This window comes from Mustelus asterias, chromosome 5, assembly GCF_964213995.1.
Source record: "Mustelus asterias chromosome 5, sMusAst1.hap1.1, whole genome shotgun sequence".
Classification (NCBI taxonomy): domain Eukaryota; kingdom Metazoa; phylum Chordata; class Chondrichthyes; order Carcharhiniformes; family Triakidae; genus Mustelus; species Mustelus asterias.
Window position 1 is genome coordinate 12,149,187 of NC_135805.1, and position 15,894 is coordinate 12,165,080.

The window sequence follows — 15,894 nt, forward strand, 5'->3', positions numbered from 1 at the left end:
ACAGTTTCACTTAACAGCAAAGTAAGCAAATCGCAGTTGCAGCTCCTCGAGTCATACAACTCAGAAACAGGCCCTATGGCCCACCATGTCTATGCCAACCATCAAATACCAATCTATTCTAAAGTTTATTTCTTAGGGGTACAAGTTACTGTGAAAATCCCCTAGTCGCCACACTCCAGTGCCTGTTCGGGTATGCCGAGGGAGAATTTAGCATGGCCAATCAACCTAACCAGCACGTCTTTCGGACTGTGGGAGGAAACCGGAGCACCCAGAGGAAACCCATGTAGACATGGGGAGAACGTGCAGATTCCACACAGACAGTGACCTAAGCTGGGAATCAAATCCTTGTACCTGGCGTTCTGAGGCAGCTGTGTTAACCACTGTGCCACTGTCCTATTCACCAATATTTGGTCCATAGCTGACTATGCTGTGGTGATTCAAGTGCTTGTCCAGATTAAATGTTGCGGATGTACCTGCCTCCTCCACCCTCTTGGCCAATATGTTCCATGTTTCCACCACCCTCTGGGTGAAACATTTTTCCTCTAAGCCGCGTGCATTGGCAATGCTAAATTCTTCCTCAGTGTACCTGAACAGGTGCTGCAGTGTGGCAACTAGGGGATTTTCACAGTAACTTCATTGCAGTGTTAATGTGCGTCTACTTGTGAGATTAATTAAATAAATAAAAAACTTTCCATTCCAGGCAACACCTTGGGGAATCTCCTTTGCACCCTCTCCAGTGCAATCACGTCCTTCCGATAGTGTGGTGACCAGAACTACATACAATACTCCATCTGATGCTTAACCAATGTTTTATAAAGTTACACCAAGACCTCCCTGCTCCTATATTCTATGCCCTGGTTAATAAAGGCAAGCATTCCATATACCTTCTTCACCACACTATCTATCTGTGCTGCCACCTTCAGTGATCTATGGACCTGTACACCGAGGTTCATTTGTTCCTCAATACTCCTGAGGGAATTACCGTTCATTGTGTACATCTTGCCCTTATTCGACCTCGCACATCAGGATTAAATTCCATCTGCCATTGCTTTGCCCAATTTAGCAGCTGATCGATATCAATCTGTAGCCCAAGATTATCCTCCTCACTATCAACAACACCACCAATTTTCGTGTCATCTGCACACTTACTTATTGTACCTTCTACATTCACATCCAAGTTGTGAATGTATATAACAAGGTTTCCCAACACTGATCCTTGTTGCACATCACTGGTCATAAGCTTTCAATCACAAAAACAGCCCTCCACCATCACCCTTTGCCTCTTATTAACAAGTCAATTTTGGATCCAATTTGCCATTGTCTTGGATCCCATGGTCTCTAACCTATTGGACCAGCCTTCCATGTGTGGCCTTGTCAAAGTCTTTACTGAATTCCATTAAAACCACATCAAATGCACTACCCTCATCAATGTATTTAGTTACCTTTTCAAAAAACTCAATTAAATTAGATAGGATCTCCCACCAACAAATCCACGCTGACTATCCCTGATCAATCTGCCTTTCCAAATGTTGATTAATGCTGGCCCTCTGAATTTTTCCAATAATTTCCCTACCACTGCCGTTAGACTAACTGGCCTGTAATTACCTGGTTTATCTTTGTTGCCCTTCTTGAATAAAGATACCACATTTAGCTGTCCTCCAGTCATCTGGCACTTCACCTGTGACCAGCGAAGATTTAAATATCTCCACCAGGGCCCCAGCAATCACCTTCCTTGCCTTCCATAGCAGCCTGAGAAACATCTCGTCAAGCTCTTGTGAAGTATGTGTATATGCCGGGGTTTAGGTTGTGGGTCAGATTATCCCGGGCTATTAGCTCCACCAGTGTGGGACCCTGTGGACAGTCTGAGGCCTGACTGTGAATGAGTGCACACCTTCAATAAAAAGCTCCCAGTATTGAAATATTGAAGCCTACCTTTTGATTCTCTATGCCCCTTAGTCCACAAGGGCATACATAATAGCCCTGGGGATTTATGCCTGCTAAAACATTTAATACCTCTCTCTTATTAATCTTAACATGCTCCAGAACTTCACCATCCCAACTGAAATCTCCCGTTACAATGCATTTCACCTCAGTGAATACAGATGAAAAATATTCATTGTTCGGAATGCTCTGCTCCCTCCTGCTGCTTCCTTACAGGTCAGCTCCCAATTGTGATCTTACCAACTACAAGCAATAGTCATGTAACAATTACTCAACCTTACCCACTACTCACCAAATCAGTTCCCTCTCTCTCTGTCTCTCTCGCGGTATTTGTGAAGCTCTGCTCTTGCCATTACTCGGCTCTGCACCCAGCCTTTCAGCTTTACCTTCTCCCTGTTTCACCTAATTGCCTGTTTTCACCCAACTCCAAAGTATTCTCATTAAGTCAAGCAGCACTCAGTGCAGCTTGAACATCAAATCAAATTTCCCCATCTCCTTTGGTAAGATTTGAACCCAGGGCTCTGCATTGCTAGTCCAATGACAATACCACCATACTACAGCCTCCCCTGCTGAAGTTTGTTTCACATATAGCAGGTAAATGCCAATCCTATTATAAAGAACTGTGTGGTTCCTGGATAATCACATCCCCTGAGTGAATAAATAAAAATGTAATCTGGAAAGTCAACCCGATTCAATTCTCTGTCTTGATTTATGATGAACAACAAACTTGGAGGGTGGTAGAATTCTGCAGCAAAAATGAATGTTCAGCTTAACTGTAAAAAAGATTTAAATGTTGCAGGAAATATTCATATTCTATATATAGTTTTCATCTTTCCTGGTTTCTGTCTCCCTCCCGTATTGAATGGAGGAGTTACATTTGCTAATTTTCAACCCAGAATTGTGTATTTTGGAAAATTAAAATCCATGCACGGTGGCAGTGGTTCGCACTGCTGCCAGGGTATCAGGTTCAATTCCGACATGGGGGTCACTGTCTGTGTGGAGTTTGCACATTCTCCCATTGCCGGCGTGGGTTTCCTCCGGGTGCTCCGGTTTCCTCCCACAGTCCAAAGATATGTGGGTTAGGTTGATTGGCCATGCTAAATTGACCCTAGTGTCAGAGGGATTAGCAGGGTAAGTGCGTGGGGTTGTAGACGGTACAGACTCGATGGGCCGATTGGCATCCTTCTGTATTGTAGGGATTCTATGATCTATTATCTTAGCTGCAACCTCTTTGCAAATCTGTGTATATCTGTAAACATTGGGACGACGAAGCTGTGTGTAATGTTTTAATCTTTTGTTAAAAGTTCATCAATGGATTCCTGTGACTCTGTTCAGTAGCCGCCCTTCATGTTTCTAAACAAAGTTAGGATCTATCAAACCAGTTTCATGCTGGAATCTGACTTATCCAGTAGTAACATCAGCATGGGATCATAACGATATAATAATTTGTTGTTGCATAACATCACCTACCAGTGTTTCAGTCCCAACCTCATAGGTTGATCAATGTGGTATTTTCGCACTTGTGCCAACCTCATTAGGCCTATCTGGGTGGGTTGATTCTACCTAAACATATTTAACAAATGTGTATTAAAGTCAGATGTGTTGATAACTGTGCTATTTTAATATATTTTATGTGTAATGCAGGGTTGCTTTAAGAGGCAGTGTTTTATTAAAGGAGTCAGTTTGTCTGGTAAATATGCAGCCGATGCTAAGGATGCAGGCTAATAACTTATTTCAGCTAGGAATGTGTTACTTTGTGGAGTTAATGGACCTTTTGTTTATTTAGGTTCTCCTGGGATTTTAGACTAGGTATGCAGAGTCGTGTGAGTGTTTGATTAGATTGATTGGGCAGAGTCATGTGATTAATGGAAGGCGCTAAGCTTGCAGGAAAGCCCAGTTTCATTTGTATTTTTAAAACCAAGAGCAGTTGCTGTCAGGACGTGCCAGAAGAAACGGGTATCTCTCCAGAGGTGTTCTGAAAGCTCCAGGACTGTTGACCTAATACGTATGTTTGTGTTTTGCTTACTAATTATAAAGAGTTTAAGTTTATAAGGGAAATTTTGCTTGATTAGAACTCAGTGATATGTTAGCAATTAAGAATTGTATCTTGTCATGTTTAAGTATTGTACAATTGTTAAAAGTTAAGCTAATTCATCTGTTATAGTTAAACTATGTTGATAAATAAAGTTTGTTCTGATAAAAGCTCTCTGGTTTGTCAGCGGAATCATGAAACAGCTGCTTCTCAGATTAATGCCAAAATAGGAAAATTGTTGGGATCGAGTCCAGCTTTATAATATAGCTTGGGGTTTCTGATCTGACACCCGAACAAGAAAGCAGCAGGTGATTTATTCCTTCCAGCCTTGGGTTGGATTTGAATCCATATTCCTGAAGTGAAAGCTGAACATCTAATCCATTCTGCCATCCAGCTGCTTCTCTCTTTCCAGCTGTTATGCAGTTTGCGTCTTTATATATAGTTCATAGAAATCATGGTGGTAACATTCTGATGGTAAAATTGTGTTACTGGATTCAAGTGTATGCACTTAATCCAGATTACAGATTTAAAATTTAGGTACCTTGGCCTTTTATGCAATGTGCCACCATTCCTTCCAGCACACTGGAATTAATATGCTAACTGTTGAGAGAGTTTGGATTTGAGCTTGACATCTTTTTGTTGTCGTCCCACCTTCCCTGTAAAGTTGTAGGGCTTACTTATTCCATTGAGATTCCTTTAGGCAGAAATTGCCACTTCAATAAGTATTGGAGGGGCCAGCATTTTTTTGGAGAGGAGAAAATGACTGTCGTATTTTTCAAATATGATTTTGTTCTTTTTTTAAAAGGATAAACTGGTATTTTTTGCCGAGTATGTCATTGTTCTTCACAAACTGAAAATAAATAGTGCTCCTGACCATCAGAGTTAAAAGCTGTATTGAAGAAATGGGACTCTGGATAAATTTGCCAATAATTGATTTGGTGCTGACGTCAGTCCTGCGTTGTAATTATAACTCGGATATTCTGACTGCTTTGCTGCTTTCAAATTTTGCTGTGTTAATCAGCCTGCCAAAGTTCCTGATATTGCATTTTCTAAGTGTTTGCGGAATTTTTTTTTTTAGAAAGCGAGTCTCCTGAAAGAAGTATAGATTGATTGTGTGGGTGTTCTTTTAATCAGAAGCTTCATGCTCAGTCTATACCATGCACTCAACCCCCGAGGGTGTGACCAAGGCTTTGGCTTTCCTTGCACAGAATTTTCTTTCCTATTTTATAAGTTAAGAAATTTTTGGAATGTCCAATGCATTTTGATGGATCAGCTCCACCCTGTCATCAATCTCTTTTCCGAAGGAACATGTTTGATTACCTCCTTGAATCCACAGGCCAGGTCTGACTTTTTCCCAGGTTCTCCAATACTTTTTTTTGTATTATTTAGGAAGGAAAATTCTAATTGACTTCCCTGCTTTCTAGTTTTTAATGAGCACTGTAACATTTAATTCTTTTTCTCATGATGTATAGTTTGTTTGGATCCACTGTTATTAATTTTCTTTATCATCTGGAGCAAAAATAGCTAGAAGAGGACAGAGAAGCAAGGCAGAAAGCAATACTGCATCTACTTGCTGTGGGAAATCATAGCCGTGCAGTACAGTGTGAAATGTCGTAGTTGCCGTTTGTTTTTTTAAATCCTGAGTCAGAAATAACAATACCTTGATTACATGTAGGCAGCTCTGTGTTTAAAGTTTATTCATTTGTGCAGTGGTTCCCAAAGGGTGCGGCGCACCACACTGATGCGGCGAGAGAGGATGGCAAGTGTGACGGGAAGATTCAAGGACAATCAAATAAACATTTAATAATGGATAGATGTTTTTATGTAGTTTTATACTTTCTGGATGTCCCATGATATTATAAAGTAGTTGTGTTCTATGTTATGAATCAAGCACTGCTAGGAGTTGTTTTTTTTTGTTTCTGAATGTATTTCTTATGAATAAAAAATTCGGTGTGGCGCGAGCAAATTTTTATTCCGAAAGTGCAGCCCAGTGAAAAAAGTTGGGGAACCACTGCATTAGTGTCACAAATAGTCTTACATTAACACTGCAATGAAGTTACTGTGAAAATCCCCCAGTCGCCACACTCTGGCACCTGTTTGGGTACACTGAGGGAGAATTTAACATGGTCAATGCACCTAACCAGCACGTCTTTCGGACTGTGGGAGGAAAGCAGAGCACCCGTAGGAAACCCACACAGACACGGGGAGAACGTGCAGACTCCGTACATACAGTGACCCAAGAACCCTGGTTCCTGGCACTGTGCGGCAGCAGTGCTAGCCACTGTGTCAACCTGATGAAAACTCGCTCCTTGAAAGTTTAATTGGTCTTTCTATTTCAGATTTTAAACAAGCTGTTGTGCATTTCCATCATTTTCTGTTTTTATTTTAGAATCCCAAAATCTCATGATTTCCCTTTCAAGACAAAATCAGACAATGGCTATTCAGTCCTTTAAAATGCATTACCTTGTACCTATCCCCCTGGCTGCATTTTACATTAGAATGCATTACCTTGTACCTATCCCCCGGCTGCATTTTACATTAGAATGCATTACCTTGTACCTATCCCCCTGGCTGCATTTTACATTAGAATGCATTACCTTACCTATCCCTCTGACTGCATTTTACATTAGAATGCATTACCTTGTACCTATCCCTCTGACTGCATTTTACATTAGAATGCATTACCTTGTACCTATCCCTCTGACTGGGGTACATCCCATCCGGACCGCCGGGTCCGGATGGGATGTACCCCAGGATACTGTGGGAGACGAGGGAAGAGATTGCAGAGCCTCTGGCGATGATCTTTGCGTCGTCGATGGAGACGGGAGAGGTGCCGGAGGATTGGAGGATTGCGGATGTGGTTCCTATTTTCAAGAAGGGGAATAGGGATAGCCCAGGATATTACCGACCGGTGAGTCTAACCTCAGTGGTTGGTAAGCTGATGGAGAAGATCCTGAGGGACAGGATTTATGAGCATTTGGAGAGGTTTGGTATGCTCAAGAATACTCAGCATGGCTTTCTCAAAGGCAGATCGTGCCTTACGAGCCTGCTGGAGTTCTTCGAAAATGTGACTAAACACATTGACGAAGGGAAAGCGGTAGATGTGGTTTATGTGGATTTTAGCAAGGCGTTTGATAAGGTCCCCCATGCAAGGCTTCGCGAGAAAGTGAGAGGGCATGGGATCCAAGGGGCTGCTGCCCTGTGGATCCAGAGCTGGCTTGCCCAAAGGAGGCAGAGAGTGTGTATAGATGGGTCTTTTTCTAATTGGAGGTCGATCGCCAGTGGTGTGCCCCAGGGATCTGTTCTGGGACCCTTGCTGTTTGTCATTTTCATAAATGACCTGGATGAGGAAGTGGAGGGATGGGTTGGTAAGTTTGCCGACGACACGAAGGTTGGTGGTGTTGTGGATAGTTTGGAGGAATGTTAGAAGTTACAGAGGGACATAGATAGGATGCAAGACTGGGCGGAGAAGTGGCAGATGGACTTCAACCCAGATAAATGCGTCGTGGTCCATTTTGGCAGGTCAAATACTTTTCTTCAGTGTTCACCAAGGAGAGGGGCCATGTTTTTGAGGAAGAGAAGGTGTTACAGGCTAATAGGCTGGAGGAAATAGATGTTCGGAGGGAGGATGTCCTGGCAGTTTTGAATAAACTGAAGGTCGATAAGTCCCCTGGGCCTGATGAAATGTATCCTAGGATTCTTTGGGAGGCAAGGGATGAGATTGCAGAGCCTTTGGCTTTGATCTTTGGGTCCTCGCTGTCCACGGGAATGGTGCCAGAAGACTGGAGAATGGCGAATGTTGTTCCTCTGTTTAAGAAAGGGAATAGAAATGACCCTGGTAATTATAGACCGGTTAGTCTTACTTCGGTGGTTGGTAAATTGATGGAAAAGGTCCTTAGAGATGGGATTTACGACCATTTAGAAAGATGCGGATTAATCCGTGATAGTCAGCACGGATTCGTGAAGGGCAAGTCGTGCCTCACAAATTTGATAGAATTTTTTGAGGAGGTAACTAAGTGTGTTGATGAAGGTAGGGCAGTTGATGTCATATACATGGATTTTAGTAAGGCGTTTGATAAGGTCCCCCATGGTCGGCTTATGATGAAAGTGAGGAGGTGTGGGATAGAGGGAAAGTTGGCCGATTGGATAGGTAACTGGCTATCTGATCGAAGGTAGTCTGTGTCTTTATAAACTCTGTTTGTGAACAGAATTCCCACTCACCTGAAGAAGGGGCTTAGAGCTTCGAAAGCTTGTGTGGCTTTTGCTACCAAATAAACCTGTTGGACTTTAACCTGGTGTTGTTAAACTTCTTACTGTATCTGATCGAAGACAGAGGGTGGTGGTCGATGGAAAATTTTTGGATTGGAGGCAGGTTGCTAGCGGAGTGCCGCAGGGATCAGTGCTTGGTCCTCTGCTCTTTGTGATTTTTATTAATGACTTAGAGGAGGGGGCTGAAGGGTGGATCAGTAAATTTGCTGATGACACCAAGATTGGTGGAGTAGTGGATGAGGTGGAGGGGTGTTGTAGGCTGCAAAGAGACATAGGTAGGATGCAAAGCTGGGCTGAAAAATGGCAAATGGAGTTTAACCTTGATAAATGTGAGGTGATTCATTTTGGTAGGACTAATTTAAATGTGGATTACAGGGTCAAAGGTAGGGTTCTGAAGACTGTGGAGGAACAGAGAGATCTTCTGGTTCATATCCACAGATCTCTAAAGGTTGCCACTCAAATGGATAGAGCTGTGAAGAAGGCCTATAGTGTGTTAGCTTTTATTAACAGGGGGTTGGAGTTTAAGAGCCGTGGGGTTATGCTGCAACTGTACAGGACCTTGGTGAGACCACATTTGGAATATTGTGTGCAGTTCTGGTCAGCTCACTATAAGAAGGATGTGGAAGCGCTGGAAAGAGTGCAGAGGAGATTTACCAGGATGCTGCCTGGTTTGGAGGGTAGGTCTTATGAGGAAAGGTTGAGGGAGCTGGGGCTGTTCTCTCTGGAGCGGAGGAGGTTGAGGGGAGACTTAATAGAGGTTTATAAAATGATGAAGGGGATAGATAGAGTGAACGTTCGAAGACTATTTCCTCGGGTGGATGGAGCTATTACAAGGGGGCATAACTATAGGGTTCGTGGTGGGAGATACAGGAAGGATATCAGAGGTAAGTTCTTTACGCAGAGAGTGGTTGGGGTGTGGAATGGACTGCCTGCAGTGATAGTGGAGTCAGACACTTTAGGAACATTTAAGCGGTTATTGGATAGGCACATGGAGCACACCAGGATGATAGGGAGTGGGATAGCTTGATCTTGGTTTCAGATGAAGGTCGGCACAACATCGTGGGCCGAAGGGCCTGTTCTGTGCTGTACTGTTCTATGTTCTAAATGGGATGAAGGAGAACAATATAAAGGGAAAGACTCTTAGCACGGTAGAGGATCAGAAGGACCTTGGGGTCCGGGTCCATAGGACTCTAAAATCGGCCCCGCAGGTGGAGGAGGTGGTTATGAAGGCGTATGCTGTGCTGGCCTTTATCAATCGAGGGATTAAGTTTAGGAGTCCGGGGATAATGATGCAGCTATATAAGACCCTCGTCAGACCCCACTTGGAGTACTGTGCTCAGTTCTGGTCGCCTCATTACAGGAGGGATGTGGAAAAGATAGAAAGGGTGCAGAGGAGATTTACAAGGATGTTGCCTGGATTGAGTGGCATGCCTTATGAGGATAGGCTGAGGGAGCTTGGTCTTTTCTCCTTGGAGAGACGTAGGATGAGAGGAGACCTAATAGAGGTATACAAGATGTTGAGAGGCATAGATCGGGTGGACTCTCAGAGGCTTTTTCCCAGGGCTGAAATGGCTGCTACGAGAGGACACAGGTTTAAGGTGCTGGGGGGTAGGTACAGGAGAAATGTTAGGGGGAAGTTTTTCACACAGAGGGTGGTGGGCGAGTGTAATCGGCTGCCGTCAGTGGTGGTGGAGGCAAACTCAATAGGGTCTTTTAAGAGACTCCTGGATGAGTACATGGGACTTAATAGGATGGAGGGTTATAGGGAGGCCTAAAAGGTAGGGATATGTTCGGCACAACTTGTGGGGCCGAAGGGCCTGTTTTGTGCTGTAGTTTTCTATGTTTCTATCCCTCTGGCTGCATTTTACATTAAAGTGAATTACCTTGTACCTATCCCTCTGACTGCATTTTACATTTGAATGCATTACCTTGTACCTATCCCCCTGGCTGCATTTTACATTTGAATGCATTACCTTGTACCTATCCCTCTGGCTGCATTTTGAATGCCATCTTTGATCACTGCTGTCCTTCTAAGCATTCTTTGAGATTTTTCAGTAGTCTTTGCATTTAGATCCATGTAAGTATTTTATGAAATACTGGTACATTTTTACTGCGTGGTGATGCTCATGATGGTCTCGATACTGTTGGTAAAATGTGAATTTAGAGGCTGCATAAAGTTATCTCTTGGTCAGACCTGTGGAAGTGGACTGTTGTGTTTCCCTCTGGATGGATGCTGTGGAGAATGAAATTTGTTGATCTCATTTGGGGTACAGCTTAAAGGAGTAAGGTGACTTTCTCAAAACCGTAAGATCTTGAGGGGCATTGACAGGGTGGATGTGGAGAGGATGTGTCCTCCAATCAGAGAATCTTGACCAAGAGGTCAGTCCTTTAAGACAGGGATGAGGAGGAATGTTTTCTTTCGGAGGGTCGTGAGGCTTTGGGACTCTTCCTCAAAAGGCAGTGAAAGCAGAGTCTTTGAATACTTTTAAGGAAGAGCTACATAGATGCCTGACTAACAAGGGATGAAAGGTTATTGGGGTAGGCAGGAATGTGGGATTGAGGTTACACCACAATTGATCAACCACAAACAGGCTCGAGGGGCAGAGTGTCCTCCTCCTAATTTATACGTTGATTCTGTATGATGTTGAGCTGGCCTCATATATTCTGTTGTAGGATGTTGGACACCATTTGGTGGTCTTAAGTCTATGTAGTCTTGAGTAGGTTAACTATTTGTGTTAAATACAGTAACTACATACATATGTATATGATTCAATGTAGTAGCTCCTCTCTGCTTGTGTATACAGCGATGTCCAACAATAGACTGATCATGTTTCTTTTGCATCACCAAGTACCATATTAACCCAATATGTAACCTTTATACTACACCTCTCTAAGGTTTTGTTCAATGTATTTCAAGTTATTTTAGTTTATGCCATGTATTTAGTATTACTGCGGGTCAACCCACAGCATGTGGACTGCAGCATTTCAGGAAGGCAGCTCACCACCAACTTTCAAGGGCAACTAGGAATGGGCAAAAAATGCTGGCCAATCAGTAACACCCATGTCCCATGATTGAATTTAAAAAAATTACTACCCAATCTTCCCCCTTCCCGTCTGAGTTTATTGGTTCAGGTGGCCTGGAGGCCTTCCAACCTTTTCCATATCATGTTTGTGCTACTATCGAAGGAGTATTCACGCTTGTTGGAACTCTGCTGATTGGAAGTTGTTCTGTCATTCAGGTATTTTCCTCGATGTCCATTCACTGTAATATGTCTCAGGATGAGAAGGAGACTCCTCCTCCTTCTCCTGACTGTACATTCTGGGATGATAGCCAGGTAGGACTGAAATTAATCATCATCCTTCCTGATGATCGTATCCTCTGACTTGGTCTTTAATCCACACCTTGTCATCTTTGTTGTGGCAAGTGTCTGGTGTGGTACCTTTTGTGGTACAGGCAGGAGCACTCTTGGAAGAGTGCCTGTAGGACGACTCCTTGCTTGGCTGTCCTGGCAATTCTTGGTTATCAAACCTGGGATGAGATTTTTCGGCAGGATTGGAAATTATGTGCAGAGTTTGGACGGGGCCAGGCCGCATTCTGATGGAGTAGACTTGTAGATTAGTAGTGCTGTGGGAAAGGACTTTTTTTTTTTGTTGGGAGGTTTTTTCGGCCTGTCAATTTGACTGTGGGTATCTCAGGAAACTGGTATAGTGATGGAAGCCAGATGTGGTGGCAAAGTGCATTAAGTACCCATTTGAAAACTGTGGGTTATTATCAGACACAATCTCATCCAGGATGTTGTGGCTTGTGAACATCTCTTTCAGCGCTTTCATTACTTCCGCTTTGTAGTTGCTTCCCCTCACCCCATCTGGAAAAGTAATCCGCCATTATAAGGAACTGTTTGCTGTTGAAGACAATTGGGTTGATGCCCAGCCTCTCCCGTGGCCTGGTAGGTAACTGTATGGGGATGAGGGACTCTCGTTAGTCCTGCCTGTTTGCTATGGTGCCCTCAATTGTCCTGGCCAGTAAACAGCAGATTGGGCCCAAGTGATGCCCGGGTGGCCCTGGTGTATTTTATTTCAAGGATCACTGACCAAAGGGAAACTGGGATGATCGGCTGTTCATTATAGACCAGGAGATCATCTGTGACCATAAAGTGTTTCTTGTTTTTCAAGCCAAGCAATGGCCACCCTTGAAGGCAGTAACGGTGGATGCAGGCATGTCTCGGCACACATTGTTCCTGGTGAATCTGGTGGAGTTTACTTGTGGTCACTAGCCGGTGTCTCCTTGTCAATTGGGAATACGTTTCCAACTCTATGAAAAAGATACAAAAATTTGAGATCACGTACCAACCGACTCGAACAGCTTCTTCCCTGCTGCTGTCAGACTTTTGAATGGACCTACATTGCATTAAGTTGATCTTTCTCCACATCCTAGCTATGACTAACACTACATTCTGCACTCTCTCCTTTCCTTCTCTATGAACAATATGTTTTGTCTGTATAGCACGCAAGAAACAATGCATTTCATTATGTTAATACATGTGACAATAAATCAAATCAAACATTATCACCATCTGTTGCCTCGATGAGCTGGGAGAAGCTATGATGTAGATAGTAGGCCTTGAATTGCTCCCTGATCCACGGACTGTAGTAATGAAGTAGCTTTGGGTAGCAAGAAAATCGCTTTCAAGTTTATGGACAAGTCGATAAGATGACCTGGGGAATTGTCTAAGAGGAGCAATAGCTTGAAGGCGATATTTTCTTTGGTGTGATATGCCCTCCAGACAGGGATGGCATAAGCAATAAAGGGTGCTCCTATCACCAGGCTTTTTAAAATTAAATGTCAAATGACACGCAGAGTTCTCTTCTTTCTTCAAAGCCCTTGGTGTCTCCACTATGGACTTAAACTTGAAATCTCCTGCTGCAGCTTGTTATGAAAGCCAAACTTAACCACTCATTCGGAGCAAAGGTTGGGAACATAAAGTTCCGACAGTTTAAGTGTCCACGCATGAGTAGACTGAGAGTGGGCTGCACACGCACCGAGTTGCATCTTTAAATTCCTTGGGCTGAGGACTAGCTCAGCAGCATTGTGCGCAAAGAAAAATGTGCAAAAACCTAGGGAGGCAACTAGATGTTAGCCTGTCATGACCAGCAAGTGTCTGAGGCAGGAAACGAGAGAGAAGGGGATGAGGAAAGACCGCAAAGGGAGTGAGGGGACAGGTCCCAAAAGAAGAATCCCAGAGCAGGACAGGAAAAGGCCCCAGTAAGTTTAAAAAGGGAGGAGCAGAGAAAAAAGGTTCCAAGTAAGCCAAAGGCTGTGGGGAGTAGTCTTTAATAGAGGATAGCTGAAGAAAAACTCTGGTAATCAAATGGACCTCAGCAGAGACGCTGAAGATCAAAGATTGTTGGCTCTGTGCTGTGGACCATTGAGGTCCTTTGGAGCAGTAGTGTTCTGCTTAGCACAGCCGAAGAGCTGAAATTGTTATTGTGGGTTGGTGTTGAGTGTACATTCAGCAATCCAGGGGAATAAAATCTCAGGAGATGGGATTGAAACCCAGCAAGATGAACCTTTATTGAGCCTATCATGTTGGAGCGACTTGTGGGAGAATTCCAAGGTGGGATTTTCGAAAGGTGGCACATTGGTTAACACTGCTGTCTCTCAGCTTCAGGGACCTGGGTTCAATTCCCGGCTTGGGTCACTGTCTGTGTGGAGTTTGCACATTCTCCCCATGTCTGTGTGGATTTCCTCCGGGTGCTCCAGTTTCCTCCCACAGTCCATCGATGTGCGGGTTAGGTGAAATCAAAAGAGAAAATGCTGGAAAATCTCAGCAGGTCTGGCAGCATCAGTAAGGAGAGAAAAGAGCTGATGTTTCGAGTCCAGGTGACCCTTTGCCAAAGCCAGGGAGCAGGCTATTCTGGATTTGACGTTGTGTAATGAGGAGGGATTAATTAATGATCTCATAGTTAAGGATCCTCTGGAGAAGAGTTATCATAACATGCTGGAATTTCAAATTCAGTTTGAAGGTGAGAAACTGGATTCCCACCCTTGTGTTCTGGAGTTAAACAAAGGTAATTACATAGGCATGAGGACAGATATTGCCAGGGTGGACTGAGCAGGAAGGGTAAAAGCTAGGATAGTTGATGAGCAGTGGCAGATGTTTAAGGAGATATTCAATTCCTTCCAACTAAAATATATTCTAGAGAGGAAGAAAGATTGCAAGAGGGGGGAAAATATCCATGACGAAGCAAGGAAGTTAATGATAACACAAAGACAAAAGTTAAGGCATAGCATATTGCAAAGGCAAATGGCAAACTGGAAGATGGGAAACTTTTAAAGATCAATAAAGGGTTACTGAAAAGTAATTAAAAAAGCAAAGGTAAATTATGAAAGAAAACTAGTACAAAATATAAGAAAAGGTTAACAAAAGCTTATTAAACAATTATAAAAGGGAAGAGAGTAGCTAGAGTGAATGTTGGACCTTTGGAGGATGAAAGTGGGGAGTTAATAGTGGGGAATACAGAAATTGCGGAGACACTAAATCAGCGTTTGCCTCAGTTTTCACGGTGGAGGACACCACTACAATCCCATTAGTAACAGGTAATACAGAAGTTAATAGAAAAGAAGGAACTTAGACCAACCATCAACAATAAGGAAAAACTGCTGAGCAAACTATTGGGATTGAATGCAGACAAGTTCCCTGGCCCTGATAACCTACATCCTCGGGTCTTGAAGGAAGTGGCAGTGGAGATAATGGATCCATTGGTTATCATATTCAAAAAGGGAGGGAGGCAGAAAGTAGGAAACTCTAAACCTGTTAATTTAACATCTGTTGTTGGGAAATTGTTAGATTCCATTAGTAAGGAAGTAATAACAGGACATTTGGAAAGTCAGACTGCAATCCATTAGAGTCAGCATGGTTTTATGAAGGGTAACTCATGTTCAACTAATTTGTTATCGTTCTTCGAAGATGTAACAAGCCAAGTAGATAATGGGGATCCTGTAGATGTCGTATATCTGGACTTCAGGAAGGCATTTGAGAAGGTGTCACACTAGGTTAATACACAAGATAAGATCACGTGGGGTTGGGGTAATTTATTAGCTTAGAGGACTGGCTCACCAGCTGAAAGTTAGGATAAATGGGTCTTTTTCTGGTTGTTACTTCTAGTCTGATTTTGTTCTGAAAGATGTAACACTGCGCACTTTGTTTGATTTGTTAGCCTCATCATTGTAGGTGATAGTCCAAACAACCTGCAGCAGCCTCAAAACATTTTGAAACCCTAATCTTGTTTTTAATGTGTTTTTTTTTAGTAGCACCAGACACTACAATCATTATTTGGATGTTTGTTTTAAAAGTGATTCCAAGGGATTAAAACACTAAATCAATGTTTGAAACAATCTCAAATTATTTTAAAATGGCTTCTTTACTTCACTCACTGCAAAGTTGAACAATTTAGGGCTCTAAATTGAATCGGAAGATTGCAAAGTCAGGACCTGCTGGCTTCCTCTTCCTAAAGGCCTTGTAATTTTTTTGCTGAAAGAAGTCCCTGAGCCAAGGACAACTGTGCAACTTGCAGCAAATGCCCCTCTCTCCAATTTTTAAAGGCTTCTCTGCCTCACTCAATGCACGATGTGGAGATGCCGGCGTTGGACT

At 43.1% G+C, this 15,894-nt stretch overlaps 1 protein-coding gene across 5 annotated transcripts in view; it reads left to right on the forward strand.

Annotated features, from left to right (window-relative positions):
- Positions 1 to 15,894, forward strand: part of disp1 (dispatched homolog 1 (Drosophila)) — a 390,670-nt gene that overhangs the window by 23,835 nt on the left and 350,941 nt on the right. The window lies entirely within an intron of this gene.